At 38.5% G+C, this 19,090-nt stretch overlaps 1 protein-coding gene and 1 long non-coding RNA gene across 10 annotated transcripts in view; both read left to right on the top strand.

The window, feature by feature from the left end:
- The window catches only part of NRG1 (neuregulin 1), a 977,086-nt gene that overhangs the window by 667,620 nt on the left and 290,376 nt on the right, over window positions 1-19,090 (top strand). The gene's annotated exons all lie outside the window — the stretch shown is intronic.
- On the top strand, window positions 9,995-12,421 carry LOC141571040 (uncharacterized). Its single transcript, XR_012495527.1, has 3 exons — window positions 9,995-11,423; window positions 11,760-11,837; window positions 12,213-12,421. It is a non-coding gene; the product is annotated as an uncharacterized LOC141571040 (long non-coding RNA).

The raw sequence follows: 19,090 nt of genomic DNA, 5'->3' as shown, positions 1-19,090 counted from the left end.
AGGGCTCTGGCATCAGCCTGTTTGGCCTCACATCATTACCAACTACATAACCTTTCAGTTAGTTATTTATCCACTTTAAGCCTCATGTCTATCATCTGGAAAAGTATATAATAATACCTAGCATTGTGTTGTCACGAGTGTTAAATAACCTTAGTAACATAAAGTGTTAACTGTGGTGCCAGATCCTCGTAAGACTTGATAATTGTCTCCTTTCTCCCTTCCTTCCTCCTTTTCTTCTTCCCTTCCCTCCTTCCTTCCTTCGACCATTTTAGGAGGGTATATCTGGGATTACTGATAGAATGGGTATCTAAGACACTGGTTCTCAAATGTAGTCTAAACATCACCAGCAGCATCACCTGGGAACTTGTTCGAAGTACAAATCCTCTGGCTTTACCCCAGACCTCCTGAATCAGAAACTCTGGGGCTGGGGTCCAGCTCGCTGTGTGTTAAAAGGCCTGCCAGGTGATTCTGAGCCTGAGTATTCTGGTGTGAGCTTTTAAGTTCTGCAAGTGAATCTCTACCTCCAATTAAGGTAACAAGGAAAAGACCTCGGCTTACACTGTAGTTGGTCGGTATGACAGGACACAGAAACACTATCAAATTTACTAGAAAAGCACCGTCTGGAGCAGCTCAGTCTGTTCGGGGTGTGCCTTCTACTCAAGATGTAAATAAGGGTGGGAAAACAGCACTAGTAACAACTGCACCAGAATTATTTAGTCACTTTCAGGTAACTAAACAGCATGGGAGTGTTGATCAAATGCAATCTGGGTAATTGGCAGTAGAAGTGTGAACTCTTCTCAATTTAACAAATATTAGAATACTGTTGCAAGTATTAATGAGTAACAGGAAGCAGTTAAATAGACTACCTTTCAATGTCTTCATTGAGAGATTTATTTCTTGGGCTTTCTGGTGAATATTATGAAATGAAATGTACATTAAAGGTGAAAGCTGGGAGGACACCTGTCTAGTGTCATAGCAACCATGACAATATCAACATACATTCAGATACACAGAAGACTTCATGAAATTTTTTCATGTTCAATGATTAGAACATTTCATTGGCTAGACCCCCTCATACATCTCCCCATCTGATATATGAACATTATCCTTTTTAACTGAACTTCCTTTTTTGGTCCTTTAGAGAAGAACCTGTGAGGATATTCTTGAGATTTGTTCTAGCCACAGGAAAGAAAATGGAAAAAGCTGTTTATCCGTTAAAGAGTTAATTTTATGCAAAAATACTTTGTGGAGGAGTTCTGATGCCATTCCTCTTAGGATTTTTTCCTTTTATCATTGTAATAGTGTTTTTCTTTTCCTTGTATGATTAGTCAAGTATATTCACCACAATATTTGTTGTTAGTCATTGGTGTATTTTTCTATTCGCCTTTTGCAAATCAACTCTGTTGAACTTATCTTGAAAAATTAAAATAGCTTTAGGATAAATCCTGTTGATAATTTCACTGAAGCCAATAGAGGAAATACAGGAAAATAAGAAAATGCATCACTTTTGAAGTTAAGGTTCTTATACTAAATGTTTTTGAAGCATTTAAAAACAACAGCAATGTTTGTTTATAATGCTCAACAACATTGCAGTTATTGGATTTCAATGAGAAATTTATTCATTTGCAAAGTACTTAAATGCTAATTGAATTCTCCTAGACAAGTAATGTTCAATAAAAGTATCATGTAGGTCACATATGTATTTAAACATGGTAATAACCAAATTTAAAAGGGTAAAGAGAAACAAGTTAAATTAATTTTAGTAATATTGTCTACTTAACCCCACATATTCAAAATATTGTCACTTCAACATGTAATCAACATTTAAAAAAAAAATCAATGAGATATTTTACATTCTTTTTTCACATTAAGTCTTTGAAATCCAGTACGTATTTTACACTTGCAGCATATCTCACTTTAGACTGGCTACATTTCAAGTTCTCAATAGCCACCTGTGACTATTGGACAGGGCAGTTTTAGACTTATGAAAAGTCTGTAAGATATCGTTTTAAATAAAGTTCCCCCAAATATGACAGATAATTACATGGAAATACACACCCTGAAGTAAGAGTGCTTTGAATGTAGAGCTATTGGTTTGTCAGTAATTACAAATGTTCAGAAGCAGCTTCTTCTGTTACGCTAAAACTGTTCCTAAAAGAGAGCATTTCAGTTCAGTTGACAAGTATAGATACTTGAAGATGAAGCAGTTTTGTACCATCCATGCTTAAATTGGTGAGCTTTAGTAAGCACTAGATATCTTTGATTCTGAGATTTGCTGTTCACACTTCAACATTTTTAATACAGAATACATCTTACAATGAATGTGCACATTTGATATGGTTATACTTCTTTTCCTGAAATTTGTTATGTCCTTCTCAACACAGATTTGTCAGACATTGTGTGGTTATGTTTTTGGAGAATGTTTCAGCACTTGAGAGATGAATTTCTTAAGAGTTTTTATTAAGGATCAGAATTCAAAGTTGGGAATATATAAATAACAAACAATAGAATTGTGTTTGCCTTTGATAAGCAAAGGTAAGGGAGATAAAGCACAGCTTTCTGTTCCAGATCCACTTCAACTACAGAGATAAAAATCTGTAAGATCTTGTGATGTTTGACCTTGTTAATATCTACATACTGAGTGTCTACATACTCAGTTCTGCAGAGGCTGCTGGAACTGAGCTTCCCATTTGTGTGGTAGAGAAGGTAGTGGTCTCTGGATGGTGAATGTATTTTCTAAAACAGACACCAAAACAATGGCTAATACAATGTGTTTTGTGCACCACTGCCTTCTTCTCAGAGGCATCAGTGGTGGCTGGCCTATACTTATACAAAAATAGAAGTAGATTTCCAGTCGATTTGTCCTATTAGACCAAGTCCTTAAATACCTTTAGGCAGGAAAGATAAAGGGATCCAGGGGTTGGGGAGAAATGGTTGGGACAGAGAACCAAGTTTATAGCTCATTCTAAGTATATCTGAATTACTTTAAACTATGCATCTTTTATGGTAATAGTCAGACTCTTATTTTTATACATGTCACATTTGTCTTTTGGAGAATTCAGAACATTTTTGAAACACCAGTTCCAATAAGATTCAATGCCAAGTTAAATAAGAGGTTAGAACAACTACAATATAATGTTTGGCTAAAATACCTCATCGTAACACAAGTATTTATTATTTTACATATGTGCAAACAGAACATTATCTCTCTCCACAGCCTGGAAAAACTGTGGAGCCAATTCTCAGTGTGCCCTCACACCCCATTACTTTGAAGCTTCTTCTGTTTGACTAGTCCCAGTAAACAGACAGAAACACAAAAGCACCACAGGGATGGCCCACACAGTCAATGGCATCAGAGAACCTGGGGTGCCTGATTCGAGCCTTTTGTAAGGGACAGGGTCCAGAGCCCACATCACTGCTTGCGCTCTCTGTGTTGATGTCCAGCTAACAGGACACATGCAAAGAATTTTTGGTGTGAACTCTCGGTGTGAAGAGGCAGGGAGCGTTTAGCTCCCTGCAGGTTGGGCTGTGCTCTCTTGTGTTCAATAGAGGTTGTGGGTCCACTTCTGCTGGGAAAAATGGGTTGTGTTTTTGGTTATGGTTCTCTCAGTTCAACATTTTATTTTGATGTTTTAAGAGAAGAAAAACCCCCCAAAACTTCCTTTTTCCTGTTTCCTCTTTAAGATCCAGCACAATTTTTACTACTATGAGCCTTTTACAGGGGGCTCATCCGGAATTGCTGAGAAAGGGTTGTGGGAATCTTCAGCCGCAGCTTCCACCTCAAAAATCTCTCTAATTGTATCTTCTATCCTTAGTTTCTGCCACTTGATTGATGGGAGGCCCTCAACTAAAAGTGGGGTTGCTGGCAGGTAGGAGCTTTAACTCACATCATTTGAATACATTAGGTGGAGTACAACAGTTTTTCCCAAACCAACCAGCACTGTCTAAGTCCTTTACCATAGACCCCAGAATTGAAAGAGAGGGGGAATTACTGTTTTTTGAGGAGTAAGGTAGGGAAGGGACCAAATATGAGATGCACAAAAGTTGACTCCCTGGTCAGTAGATCAGCAAGTGGAAAACATTGACCTTACAACAGTGGCCAAGCTTTTACTTGTCTACTTCTGGCAGAGCATTTGTTGGCTCTGGCCCAAGTCTGCCCCTGTCTGAACCTGGAGCTTCTATCTTTGAAATGGAAGGTAATTGCCGGCAGCTAGTGCTCACAGGCATACCGCATGATGAGTGAGGTCATGTTAATAAAACCCTTGGAAAGAAAAGCAATGTGAAACAGCAGGGCTATTACCGTTCCAAGATGATTTTATAAAAGTGAACCTTAAGTTCAGCATGATGATTAACAAGCTATTAGAGCCAAGTTATTGATTTCTCTATCTTTAGAGGAGCTAATGCAGTGCACACAACTGGGCCGCAGACCCAAAGCTTTCCTTCTTCCTGTGTGCCCGTGCTATGCGATGGCACTTGCCTGGGGAAAATGCAAATCATTTAACACACGCAAATCATTTCACATGCAGGTGCTGGGAGAGAGGAAAAACACCAACATTGAGTGTGTTTTATTAATGTTTGCTGATAACAAACTTGAATACAGGTATGTAGAAAAATCAAAACATAACAGAAACTCATAGACACAGACAATGGTTTGGTGGTTGCCAGAGGGTAAGGGGGGTGGGGGGTGGGGGGTGGGAGATGAGGGTAAGGGGGATCGAATATATGGTGATGGAAGGAGAACTGACTCTGGGTGACGAACACACAGTGGGATTTATAGATGATGTAATACAGAATTGTACACCTGAAATCTATGTAATTTTACTAACAATTGTCACCCCAATAAATTTAATAAAATAACATTTAAAAAACAAAACAAAACATAAAATGTAGAAAGAAAAACGTAAAGCATTACTCCAAATTCTCTTACCCTGAAAGAGCTAGGGTTCGCTTTCTGTGTACATTATACACACGTATGTATATGATGATAGTAAGCATATTTAATAACTTGTTCCTTGTTGCTTTCCTACCCTACTTCTCACAAATAACAATATCATTTACGGTTTCTCATGTCAATTAACATAGATTTCAACATCGTTGTTTTCTGCAAACTATTTCATGGATGACATATACCACTGGTTAAACCATGTAACCAATCTCCTGTTGATAGACAAAAAGGGTATTTACAACATTTTTGCTCTCCTAAACAATGCTCTGATGACTCTCATGTGTACATCTTGGATCTTTTAACCAATTTTTCTCTGTGTGATAAATTCCTGGAAGTGGTATTGTTGACTCAAAAGATTTGTAGATTTTGTATCTTTAAACATATTGCCCATCCACTCACAGAAAGGGCCGTCCCAGATTATTTTCTGCTTGTACTGTAGCAGACTGCCTGCTTCCCCCCAACTTTGCCAAAACTGGGTAATGTCAATATTTTTTATCTTTGACAAACTGATAGGGGAATGAAATGTCTAATGATTTTTACATTACATTTTAGCCATGCCATATCAGACTATAACTGAATGCAGTTGTTATGTGTCAGGGGACCTGGTTTAACTCATAGCACACTGACTGAATCTGTGTAATAACCAACTATGATATAATGAGACTTTCCTATCGTTTTGAAAAAGGAGCCAAACATTCACATGGTTTAAATTACTCTCTCATTTACACTCCCAAAGTGCTAGATCATCTGGGAAGCCCTTTGGAGATGCCCCAAATGACCTGTACAAGTTGTTAGCTGCAGCGTCCATGAAAGAGAGGTTGTTCTGGCCCAGAGAACATGCTCAAGAAAAGCATCTTGGAAAAAGCACTACTCTACATCTGAGATTGCTCCACTGGGTGGCCTGTGACATTTGATTCACTAGGAGGTATTAATCCCTTTGCCTTCAGCAGGAATATTTTCACAGCTTTGACATGCTTTAAAGGTTGTTGTCTCCAGGACAGGTAATTGAGGAGAACTCACACTTCATCAGAAGCACTTTATCTTTATTACACAGCCACACACAAGGCAACATGTTTCTCTTTTCACTGGCAGATTATGCCAAAATTTACAAGTCCTGGTCTATACGAAAGCAAACACATGTTTGGGCAAAGATTCACATAAGCCAAAGATATAAGGTCAGCATTATCTTAACACAAAAGTCAGGACTTTCTCCTCTTCTACCTGTACCAGAGGCCAACCCCTAAACATACATGAAAACACATACACACACACACACACACACACACACACCAGTGTTTTTCATTTTTCTTTTTAAAATATTGTTTTCAAATATTTGCTGTGGATTTAGTTTTCCATGTAGACACCCATGTTTGGTTTACTGTGAGTTATCTTCTGGCAAGTTCAACTGCTCAAAGCTTTTTGACTGTTGTCAACTAATTAATTTTGAGCCCTGCGATAACATATTTTCCTCAAATTCCTTTCAGATAGTTTGCATTCTGAGTACATTACAGATAGAAAAATGAGGAATGAGAAAGTTATCTTAAGCCAATATTTGGAAACTCGGTATTTGGAATTCTAGAAGTTTATGTCTTCTGCCCTGTTCCTAAGCCCTCTTTCTAGATAACCATCCTGCAGCTACCCTGGTATGTGTGGCTGACTTGGTTAGTTGGTTCTGGACAGTACATCCATATGCTGTATTTTAAGTTTCTCAAACTTGTTTCTATGACTGTGAGTGAGCACTGTCTTTTCCAGTCTATTCCTTAAGCGTCTGTGTCCTTTGTTCTCCCCTTATTTCGTCACTTGTGGTGTCCACAGTACATTACACAAACTTTACAGTGAAGGACCGGTGTGAGTACAGCAGACTGAAAAGCACTTGCCCTGGACCTCTAGAGCTGAGAAGTCCCAGGCCAGCCAGGAGGTGCTGGATCGTTGTTACCACTTAACGGGTGCAACAGTCCTCCCCCAGGCCCTTTGATTCCATATATTTCACCAATGGCCTCCCAAAATATCTTCATCTTGAATGTTAATTATAGGTGGCCTTTTTGGGGTTCAATTAGATAAAAAGCACTGATCATCCATTTAGTGGTGAAGAATCAGGAAAACCTGGTAAATCAAGAATATCTGGTAAGTGAAGATCAAGACGCGACCTTATAGTTCAGGTGCAAAGAGCATGTTAGAGTGAGTCAGGAGACTTGGTTTAAGTCCCAAATTTTCCTCTTACTGGTTGTAGAATCTTGGGTGATTCAATTCATATATTTGAGCATTAGTTTCCTCATCTGTAAGACGCAGTGAAGATAAATGAGGTCATATATAATTATCCCTGGCATAATATTTGGCACATTGTAGATGCTCATTTAAAAGATGGCTATACTATGATTTAAGTCCTCTATGGCTTTACATTTGTATGACTTACTATATAACAGCTCATCTTGGCTAGACAGGTACCACTGAATGTGAAGGAGGTTAAATGGAACGATACTATGAAGAAAAGGGTAAAAGAAAACATTTAAATGCATCTCTTCTGGGTGGCATTTGTGTCAGTTGCCAATATCGGTAAATTAAGTGTCTGGGAGGCAGGAGCAGTTAGGATTTCATAAGTCTTAAGAGTTGTAGTAGAATCCTTTTTAGAAAGTAGTAGTTATTTCTCCATATTGATTTTTTTCAGTTTTATTGAGATATAATTGACATACACACTATAAGTTTATCATGTACAGCACAATGACTTGACTTACATATATTACAAAATGATTTCCACAGTAAGTTTATTTAATATTCATCACCTTATATAGGTAGAAGAAACGAAGAGAGAAGAAAAAAAGAAAAGAAAAGTCTGTTTTCCCTTGTGATGAAAACTTTTAGAATTTACTGTCTTAGCAACATTTAAATATATGTATTGAATTTTTACATTTCCCGAATAAGCCTAGGGGAAAATGCAAAGGCTGTCAGCAAGTGTGATTTCAGCAGGATGAGAATCAGATCTGCAAATTGTTAGTATGGCTAAGGGTGTCTATTTGTTTGATTTAGATCAGGGGTCAACAAACTACAGCCTACAGGTCAAAACCAGCCCCCCCAGTCTGTTTTTGTAAATAAAGTTTTATTGAAACACACATTTATTTACATCTATGGCTGCTTTCATGCTACCACCACAGTATTGTTTAATTGCAATAGAGACCCAGAGACCATACTGCCCTCAAAGTTGAAAATATGTACTATCTGCTCTTTTATACTGAATCTAGGGTTGAAAAAAAATGCCAGCCCTTGATTCAGATTATAGGAGCACTGATTTTGATTAAATAGGTAATGGCTAGTACCAGCATATAAAGTTCACACTACTGAAAGGCACATGATAGAAAGGCTAGAAGCTTAAGGAAACGTATGTGAATTTATTTATTTGGAATAGGAGGTAGAATGCCCCTAGTACCATTATTCATGTGAGGATGCATACACAGAGGTAGAACTGGGAGCTAGAAGATGGACCTGAAGCCCCTTCCATGTGACGCCATTTCTCTGGCCAGGTCACAGTGCGTAAAGGCTGAGGAAAGTCATCTCATCACAGGTCTAAGGAAACAGGATTATGACTCTTTTATATGACTCTAGAGAAACATATAATACAGATGTTTCAGCAAGTATTACGGTGGGTGAGAAATTTTTAGTAAGAACAATAAGAATTTGTTCCATATTGAGAAGATCTGTTTTGGAGCCTAGACCAAACGGACTGACAGCAAGAAATGAAAGGTCAATTTAGGTGACTTCATTTAGGGGCAAAGCTTATGAAATAGCAATTTGACAGATATCCAGTGAAGAAACAGGAGAGAATGTTCATCAGTCACCACAGGTTGCCATGAACTACTTGTGTGGATTTTTAAAGTGTTGGAGCCCTGATGGGTGCACGCATGCTTAGGTACAAACTGTGAAAGAAAAAAAGACCCAAATCCGTTTTTATCAGAAATAGAGAAAAATTAGTTCATATGTTTGAAACTCTTCTGATGCAAAATATTGTGCAACTCATAAACAATTCTTTGTAACTGTTTTAATTCATAGTAGCTCCAGGATATAGGACTCGCTTGCTACCCTCATGGATGCAACAATTGCTCTTTGGGTGTGTTTATTTGTTGATTACGTAGCAAACATCACCCTAGAGGATGTTTAAGTTTGTGAAAATGATGAATTATGTACACAGAAAATGTGGTCATGGGCCCTTCTTTTTCTGATCGCCACCTCCCCTCCCAACTCCACATCCCGAACACGCACACTGCCTTCCTGCAGTGTGTCACTGACCACACTGTCTGTGCGACACACAAAGCCCATGCCCAGGAAAAGCTTCTCTTTCAAGCGCCTATCGGGCTTTCAGCATGTGCTTTGAAGAGATAGTGACATTGCTATGCTCTGACATACACCATAGTGTCAGCACAGCAGAAGCAAGTGGAAGATTCTACTTTTCCGATAATGATCAGTTGCTGTTTCCTGTCTTGAAGACGAAAGTTGAGCAAATGCAAAGGTCATCTGTGTTTATATTAACAATGCAAGAGTTACACTACATTTTCGCAATAACACCAGGTCATTATTTATCCACTTGTCCTTTTTTTTTAATCATCCTTTGAACTGCCTGCATTTGCTTATCGTGATATTTCTAAGTCTGTAAACAGCCCAAGTGTAGCTGTTCTATTTCTCTAAATAGAGTCTTAGGTCATTTTATTATCCAGCGTTATAAGTCATAGGAATTCACCCATCTGTTGTCCTTCCACATCTGGGGCAACTTTAACTCTTTAAGACTATAGAAAAACTAGAAAAACCATTGTGACATTAATGTGTTACTGTTTCCTACAACACGCTTTCCAATATATTTTTTTCCCTAAAAAATCACAAAGAAATCATTAACTATTTATTTCTTTGTAAATGGCCTTAGACATATGCCTTCTTGCCCTTACTTGCTTCCCCCCCCCCCCCCCGGGATCATAGACACTCAGAGCTTCTTCTTACCAACTCAGAAAAACCTTTAAAGATAGGAAGTCGAAGAGCCTCTGAATCTGATTTTCCAGTGGCCAATGAGCAGATCTCCACAGCAGTGGGGTGTGAGTGAGGCAAAAGGCAGTTTAGCACCAATAGTTTTGTCAATTTGGAAATCATTTTTTAGATTTCATGACATACATGATTACCTTTTCTTGCATGTGAATTTGGCAGATAACAACACATTGGTAGGTCTGTTGTCAATCCATTTGACTATTCACAACTTGATAGCTCCTTCAGCAATTAAGAAAATAAAATGAGCAATCAGGTTTGAATCACATGATGAAGCAAATCACAATTTATCAACTGACTATGAGACAATCCTTAGGTGCGAGACTGAACAAGCTCTCTTTCAATCATCTATTGGGGAAAGATACTCAACATCAAGGAAATTGACATGTTTAATTACTTATGTTGACTAGCTTATAAACACAATATGAACAGAGGCAGTTTCAACCACACAATTATTTTGTTCCAAGTTGTTGTCTTCTTTCAGCTGGAAGAGGCTGGACTATTCTGTGATAACAAACTACTCCCAAATCTTGGCAGGTTACAACAAACAAGGTTTATTTTTAAAATACACTACCTGCCCAATGAGTGTTAGGAGAGGGTTCTCCTCCATGTCTTTCTCTCTATGGGACCCACAGTGATGGAGGAGTCTTTCTTTTAACTTTGATATTCATTACGGAGAAGACAAAGGTGAACCACAAGCTATGACTTAAGCTTCTACCTGGATTTCACACAAATCTCTTCTACTTCCGTGTCCATCTCAATGGAAGAGCAAGTCAATCCAAATCTGACTTCAGTGTCTTGGGGATATACAATTCCATCCCCAGAAGGGAAGCAGATATAGTTGAATGGTAATAAAATCCATCACTCCATCAATCCCCAGTATCATTGATTTATTTAAGTGAATCCTTTTTTTTTTTCTTCTTGCAGATTTCTTTTAAAATATCAGCCTAGAAACAGTATTTACAGAAATCAGCTTAACTAGTTCTAAAGCAGGTGTTTTATTGTTTGAACATGTTGTCTGACCTTGTGAGCAATTTCAACCATAGGCTTAAATTGATGACCCATTTTAGGGCTCTCACCACCCATAGCACTATAAGTTTTCCTGCTTAAAGCTTTCACACTTAAGTAAGTGTGAAAGAAGTACATCTTTAACCAAAAGGGCCAAAGCTCCCTCCTGCTGTATCAGATGCTGGTTTCCTCTAGCAAGTTACTAAAACTAAGCGCAAAGTACTGAGGTGTCACTATTCAGCACGTTCACAAGATCTGTGCTTATGACAGCTCCCTGGTATTCCTGATGATTGCGTCACTCCCTGATGGAAATCCAGCTTTTATTTCAGCAACAGTAATGGGTTGTCCTGGACCCCTGACCTCACCTGAAGATGTCTTTATGTTGGATTTGCCCTATATATGGGGCAGTTGGTTCAAGACTTAGAGAAATTTCTACAGACTCTCGTACCAGGTAAGTTGTTCGTTTTGGTTTTGTTTTGGGGATAAGACATAGTCATATTCCATCCACTATTGGGAAGCATAGATTAGTATTACCTATGGAAGTTTGTTTATTCCTTCTGACGTGTGAAGGTTTTTGTAACTGAGCATTAACTGCATCAATACCAGGGTATATAACCTTGTGCAAGTCAACATGATAATATTGGATCTTAGTGATCAGAGGGTGGGAGTGGAATGCACTGTGATTTTCTTAACACAACTAAAGTAACAAGTTGTATGTTTTACCATACGACTGGAATTAGCAGTATACAAGGATATTTATCCAGAGTTTCTCTTCTTTGTTTTGTAGAACAATGGAACCCAAATGGGGGAATTGGCCAGAAGAAACAACAGCTTCAGGTTTGGTGAAGTGGACCAAAAGGTGAAAGTAAGTGTTTTGAGACCCTGGTTTTCTAGGACCAAGTCTTTGCCTCATCACACACAGTCCCAGACTCCATTTACCACTTTGGCCCAAACACTCGGAAGATATTCTCCCCACTGGCAGTGCTTTCCCTGCCATGTGCCGATTACTAATGCCAGTAAAATACCCAGGTACTTTGGCAATAATTTATGCAAATATGTATGTTTCTAATTACAGGAAAATTGTTAGAACATGACTTGGACTAGAGATACACAGTTATTAATCCAGGAAGAAATCATGCTTTGTTTTCCAACAGAAGAAAATAAGAACTTCATCTTAATAAATTTTTCCCTTTCTCTTTCCTGTTTGTTTTGATCCCCATGCATCGGCAATATCATAAAGTGGTAATACAAGAAGCTCTTGCAAACAATGTGGCCATTTCTTCTCAGACATTGGGACATCCTACATCTGTGACCTGGTTTACCATCCATCCCCTTTGTTGCTACAGCAGCATGTCCAGGATTCTGGGTCCTACCATTGTTCTTTACCAATACCATGTACATTTTTCAAGAATAAATGTAAATTCATTAAAGTTGTTATTTTAAAATACATATCTACATAGCGTATGTGCATATTATTTTTTTTTTTTGCCTTTTCCAATCTTTTTCTTGCAGATGAAAAGGTTAAACCTGAGAGTGATGTATGTGTATGGAAACTGAATGCACTAGAGGTTCAGATGGACAAGGAAGTTGTTTCGTAAAATCACATAGTCTTTGTCTTGAGTGTGCTATTATAATTTGCATTTTCAAATCAGTAGGTCTCCAGCCTTACGACAGTGCTACTATTATTGTTGGTGGATTTTGCAACCTAATATTGACTCATACAGTGAACCACACAAAACCCGCTGAAGCCAGATCCCAGTCCACAGGAATTCTCCTTCAACTGATGAGAGCCTCACTCTTCTTCAAGATCCCGTTAAAAATTCTCAATTTCTTGATCGAGTCTTTCCTTTCAGTTGTCTATTAGGTCAATTCTGTTTACGGAGAGGATGTTGAAAAATGCATGAGCCTGAAAGTATTCTCAACCAAATTTTGTCTTGTTTCTCATCTTGATTAGATCAATTCCACAATGATTCAATCCACGGTCGTTCAAGGGGATGAGGAATTTGCCTTAAATTACTGTTGTTCACTCAATTCTTAGACTGAGTTGTCACCCCCCAGACTGTAAGCTCCTCAAGGGGCAAGAACCACATTTTCTCCAGGTCATGTAAATTTTCTAAAGTGCTTGGCAGCACTCTGTATGTACCCTGTGGAGTACTCAGTACCTTTGGTTTGATGTTGCTGACAAGACCTAATATGTATATATATATATATATATATATATATATATATATATATATATATATATATATATATATATATTCCCCTCTATAGATTAAAAAATAAGAAAGAAAGAAAAAGAATTCTCAATTTCTCGAATATAGAATTATGTCTGCTTACCAATGAAGCAGGGAATGCTGTAATATTCCCTTTGCTTCACCATGTCTGAAAAAGGAGAGAAATCTGGTAACATATATGAGCAGCAATAAATGTATGTTCTGCTTTCTCCTAGAACAAACCTGGCAAACTGTTTAAGAACACGCGTGCAGAGCCTGGGCAAGCGGTGGTAGCGTGGAGGCACTGGGTGAGGTTAGACACAGGTGAATGGAAGATGTGCTCTAGGAGCATGTCCATTCAAACTCAGGACTGAGCTGCCTTCCAATCATCTAAGTTGTTTCTTACAATAGCTGGCAACTTGCATATGTCATATAATATGCATCACTGAAAACGAGGACCGTGCTTTCCTTTTTGAGTAAATGATGAGTAAATGGCAAAAGAAGGCATTCTGTTTACTAGAAAATGCACCAGTCGCTATGGTAGACAGTCACAGTCTGATTGTATCTTGTGTTACACTGCAATATTTTTTCTTTTTGGTATCTCAGAAACACTTTTGCCAAGGTGTGCTAGTTTAAACATCCGTCAACATTCGTTTGTTGAGCATTACTTTACAAGATAGGCATCAGGGATATGATGATGAATAAGACATGGTCCCTGCCCTCTAGTAGCTCACGGTTTAGAGATGTCTCCATCAAAATAACCAGCATTTACTGAGCACCAGCCATGTCTCCTTGAGCGTATTACCTCATTTATTTAAAAAAAATTAAATAATCTATCCAGGGTCACAGAACAAGTTAAATGGTCACAGCAGAGTTATGATTTAAGCCCAGATTGCTCCAATTCTAGAGCCTCTGCTCTCGCGAAACGTGACTGAATGATTCGGATGATAAGTGGCACATTCTCTAATTAGCAAACAGACATCAGAGCCCTGGGGTAGAGCTCCTAACTTTCACAAGGATTCTGTCCTAATCCCCCCTTGCCAACAAATAAGAATTCACATGTCCTGACCTGGCACTTATTCTCAGGATTCCCAGAAACACCGCCCCCAGCCCTCCACTCACTTAATAACCTGTGTATCCTTTTGCATCGTTGGCGACTGTGTCCACATTTACCAAAGCTGTCACACTCCTTACTAGTTCTCAAGAGACAAGACCTCACATGACAGTTAATGTTCTGAGTTCCTTAGAAATATCTGTCTCCAAGGTCAGACTCCACCTCAGAAAACATGTCTCCATATACCCCAATCTAGGCCGGTTTTGTATTTTTTAGGTTGTCTATCAATATCTCAGATTATTTTTATGTTGTCATTTCTTTGACTTAGAGAGAGAGAGAGAGGGAGAGAGAGACAGAGACAGATTTGACTAGGAGACTTCTTATCCATTTTTTTCTCTGATTATCAACATAAGCCTGAATGTCTAAACTTTGTCACTTTGTCAGTGGGCGTATGTTTACCTTGTAGGATTGTTAAGCAGATTAAGATAAGAAATGCCACAAGTACCTCGAAGGTATTACTTCACAGATGGTAAATGTTATTATTTATTGGCTTAATGTATTGCCCTTCCCAGGAACATTTGTGTTTCAATAGAAGATAAATTACCAAACCCAGGTTAAAGCAGTGAAATTCTAATTGTAGAATTGTCCTTTTCTGTTATCCAGTGGAAACGTTAAATATATTTTGGCAGGATGCATGTGGGGAAGGTGAGTTCCTTAAAATACAGTTGGTATAATATTCATCATTTGGGAGCCCTGGGCCTATTTCTACCAGATACTGATAAGAAATTTGAGGATTAAAGGATAGGTATAACAATGGGTTACATGTAGTAAGAGCTAACATTACATGCTAAATGGGTTCTAAATGTATTTTACATTTATTAACTCATTTAATCCTCTCAACAACCCTATAATGTAGGTGTCATTTTACAAATAAGGAAACAGAACCTAAGAGAGATTATATAGTTTGTTCAAGACTGCTTAGTCAAAAGGCAGATGGAGGATTCGGATCAGATTTTTCCTGACATCCAAATTTGCATTTTCCACTATATCACACTGTATTTAATAGCACAACGAAGTCGACTGTCTACCCATCCTGGGCTGACCTTGGATATTCTTGGCAAATCTCACTTAGAGAGAAGAGGCACTTTTAAGCGGTGGTCAGTTAAACAATGGTTACGTTTAATTTTCCTATCTAAGCCACCTGAGAAGTGGCAAGAGTGGGATGGCTGTGTTTTGGGGAACATATTTGTTATATTTATAGTCATGGTCTACAACATTGCCTGTATTCCTGAGCAGATGCCAGGACATGAAGCCAGAGCAGGGGTTGTAGCACATGGCATATGTTGTCTGCCCCCAGAGCAGTATCAGCTTCCACAGCCGTGGTGTTGGGCAGTGAAAATTCCTTCCGGTGGGCTGGGCCCTGTTTCCTGTCAACTCTGAGGATCAGGCAGGATGGCATGAATGGAAGGGACATGTGATGAGGCATCAGGAAAATGTCAGAATGAAAGTGAAAAGCAAGTTTCTAAAGGAGGTTTCAACTCACTCCTCACCCCCTGCAATTAGGAAAGAGGTGATAAGGACCGAAAGGGCAAGGGAAAGATTATAGATTTAGGCAATTCTTACCAGGCTCGTGGCGGAAAAATAAGATATGTCCAGTAGCAGAGCCATGGAAACTATTAGAAACGGAGCTAATTGCGGACTTCTTAGTGTGCCTCAGGAAATGGGAAGGCATTTTTCCGTTTGGGGCTTGTATTTTTTCCAATTTGCCTGGTTCAAGAAAGAATTCATTCTTTGAGCATGTAACCTCCTGCTATGATTTCTCAACTCCACAAAGGAGAATAATTATAGATTAATAATGGCCCAAAATAGAAAATGCTAAATGTGGGTAGCAGATAACTGGAAAATGTTCTGTCTTGTAAATCGTATTGTTTCAGTTCCTGGCAACACGGAGGAACAATTCTCACCTAGGCAACTCTAAATGAATGTTAGAATTCACCTCTCTTTCTGACTGGTATAAATTTTTAGTCTCAGTGGGACTAGTGCCATGAAGTGTCCTAAGCTTGGTCAAGAGTAAGAAAAATTTCTCATATCACAAATACTTGTTCTTCCTTGGACTGAGAGATTTGTAGCCTACCACACACGTGATACCTAGCTGGACACAGTTTTCAGGATATTTGTCAGCAGTAAAACTTAAAGTTTTAATTTATTGGGAAGATTCTGTGGATCAAACCCTGACCTAGATATTTTCCACATGTTATTCATTCACAAAATTGTTCTGGAACAGCCATCGTGTGTCAGGCACTATGCTGGGGTGTTCAAAGCACTTTCTGTCTCTTAATTCTAACAATGCCTCTGAAAAATAGGTAGGGTTATTCCTACCCATTTTATAAATGAAAAAAAAAAGAGTGGGATTCAGAGAAGTTAAGTAACATACACAAAGTTATGCAATTAATATGTGACAGATGGGAATGAAGTTGTTTAGAGTCCCCTAACTTACTAACCGTGTAATGCCCCCAGAAGTCCAGAATGGGATCTATATCTGGGACCCATAGTCCTAAAGCAAGCCTCCTAGGGACCCAGGCTTCTTGTTACCTCATTCTGTCCCCTGTTCACCATTGAACCTTAGCCCAGAGCCTCAGTTCCTGATACTCTGTGCCTTCCAAAGCGCCACTGGCCTAATTGGACAAAATAATTTAAAAGGATAAGGCTAGGAGAGATTGCCAGTAATCATTGTCTCTTCCCAGGTACTTTTAAACAGTGGCCTTCTGGAGACACGATGCTTGTGTTTTTGTTGGATAGTTAAAAATTGGGATGAATAAAGAAAGCTGGCAGATAAACAAGGAGGGAGGCAGGTATTTCAGTAAGTGGCCTCTTGAATCAGACCCTTTCTAGTTTGACTTATGGCCTTGGTTCTGGAAACTGTTATCATGGCAACAACAGAGTCTCCTTGGTTTCCTCATTGGTTGAGTGGGTAAAGATATCCACATATCACAAAAGTGTGCTGAGGGGATTTCTTCCCCCAAACGAGGGAGACTTGTGTTTAAAAGCACCTTTAGTCAAAATGAAGGAAAATGAAGTTCACAAGTATGATATTAGCTCAAGTTGATGAGTTGGTAGCTTTGTGTGCAATCACTGTTGAGATTGCACTAGTCGACAGACCAAAACAATTCTTTGTTACCTGGCAGTCAGAGAAGAGTATTTGCATAATCTGGACACTTCATGTAGGTCTCTTCTGCTATGTACCCTGGTTTGCACTGTGAGCTATTATATTTATAGTCATGCTAATAGCTTGGTCAGTAATTCTTTAAATGTGTCTGGTTAACAGTCTATAAACCTCAGTGTTTTACGTTTGGCAAAAATTCTCTTTCCACAGCAAAAACACTATCAGGCAATTCTTTGTCATCTAAAAATGTAAAATAAAATCAAGTGACTTCAAAATTCTCAAGAATTAGAAGTCAATAATACTCACAAATATTTCTTTTTTAATGATGCTGGATGCACTTTAGGATGTTTTTTTGGCAGACCTTAGTATAGTAGTATTTAGCTATTATTTATTTTCATAGATGCATACTATTACTTCCACAGCAAAATATTTTATTGATGAAATGTTTTTATTAGCCAAAATGAAGATCCCTTTTATAATGTTCATCTATCATTTTGCATCCTTCGAATTGTGGAATAAATCCTAGCCTTATCGTATCACTAAGTGTGTATAGTTTCATTTTATTCCTCGAGCTTCACTTCTGAAGTTTTAACAAATAATTTGCTTTGTGACAGCATTAGAAGCTTAAGTTGGCTTTATCGTTATCAAGCAACTTTTTTCCTCTAAACGATGATTTATAAAAGAACCTCTCGATTCAGGTTTTATCCTTTCCTTTGTCATCTTAGATTGCTAAAATAAGTGTGAGTCTGGTCACTGAGATGATAGTCTTTCTTGGACAGAGTTATGGCAAAGTTGTTTTATATGTACAGCCATCATCAATTAGGCTGCCATCTTTGAGTCAAGATAAAGCTATATGTACTGGGTTGAACCTGTGTGAATGATCATAGATCATTATATAAGTATAGTATATTTCTTTTCTTTGCTTGGAGATTCCAGTGACTTAATAGTGTTTTTAATGATTAATAGTACAGAAAAAAAATGTAAAGATGTCAATATTACAGTGCACAAACTACACCTCACGTGACCAAATAGTAAACACACACATACATGTACACACTTACAAAAATTCCGGTTTGTTATGGCCTACTCAGCACCAATATCCTCATCACAACTTTGCCACAATGCTTCATAGCCAGGCAGGTAGCAGGCATGTCTGGGACTGTATTTATAAAGCGTTTGGGATTGTAGTCATGAGTGTGCTGCTACCAGCATAACAGTGTGTGTGCATAAATGGGAGAGATTTTTGGTTCATTGCTTAGCCATATCAAGGGATCTCCTACTTCTTAAGCCCACTCAAACCTGGAATTTATTCAAATTGAGACTGCAGGACCTTTCTGGAAGTCCTTCTGGGTGTTTCTTGTTTTGTTTTGTTTTTAACTTGGCTAAGACCTATTTATTGCTCTAGATCTAGCTCATCTTGGAAAGTTTTCCATTTCCCCAGCCTGCCTCAGCTCCTCATCTGAATTGAGGTTGCTAATGGGTACTTCCTTTAGGTATTTCTTTTGTCACTGCACTTACCACATTGTATTGTGAAAGTCTATCACTAGGAAAGGACTCCTTCTTCCTCTATTCATGGACTTCTTGGGCAGGGAGGACTCGGCCATATTTACCTCTGTCTCCCCCAAGCTCAGCTCAGAGCCTGGCTATGTAATAGCCTGTGGAGAAATGTTTGTTGAGTGGGCAAAAAA

The sequence above is a fragment of the Rhinolophus sinicus genome, linkage group LG04, assembly GCF_036562045.2.
Source record: "Rhinolophus sinicus isolate RSC01 linkage group LG04, ASM3656204v1, whole genome shotgun sequence".
NCBI lineage: Eukaryota > Metazoa > Chordata > Mammalia > Chiroptera > Rhinolophidae > Rhinolophus > Rhinolophus sinicus.
This window is presented reverse-complemented; position numbering and strand designations above follow the sequence as displayed.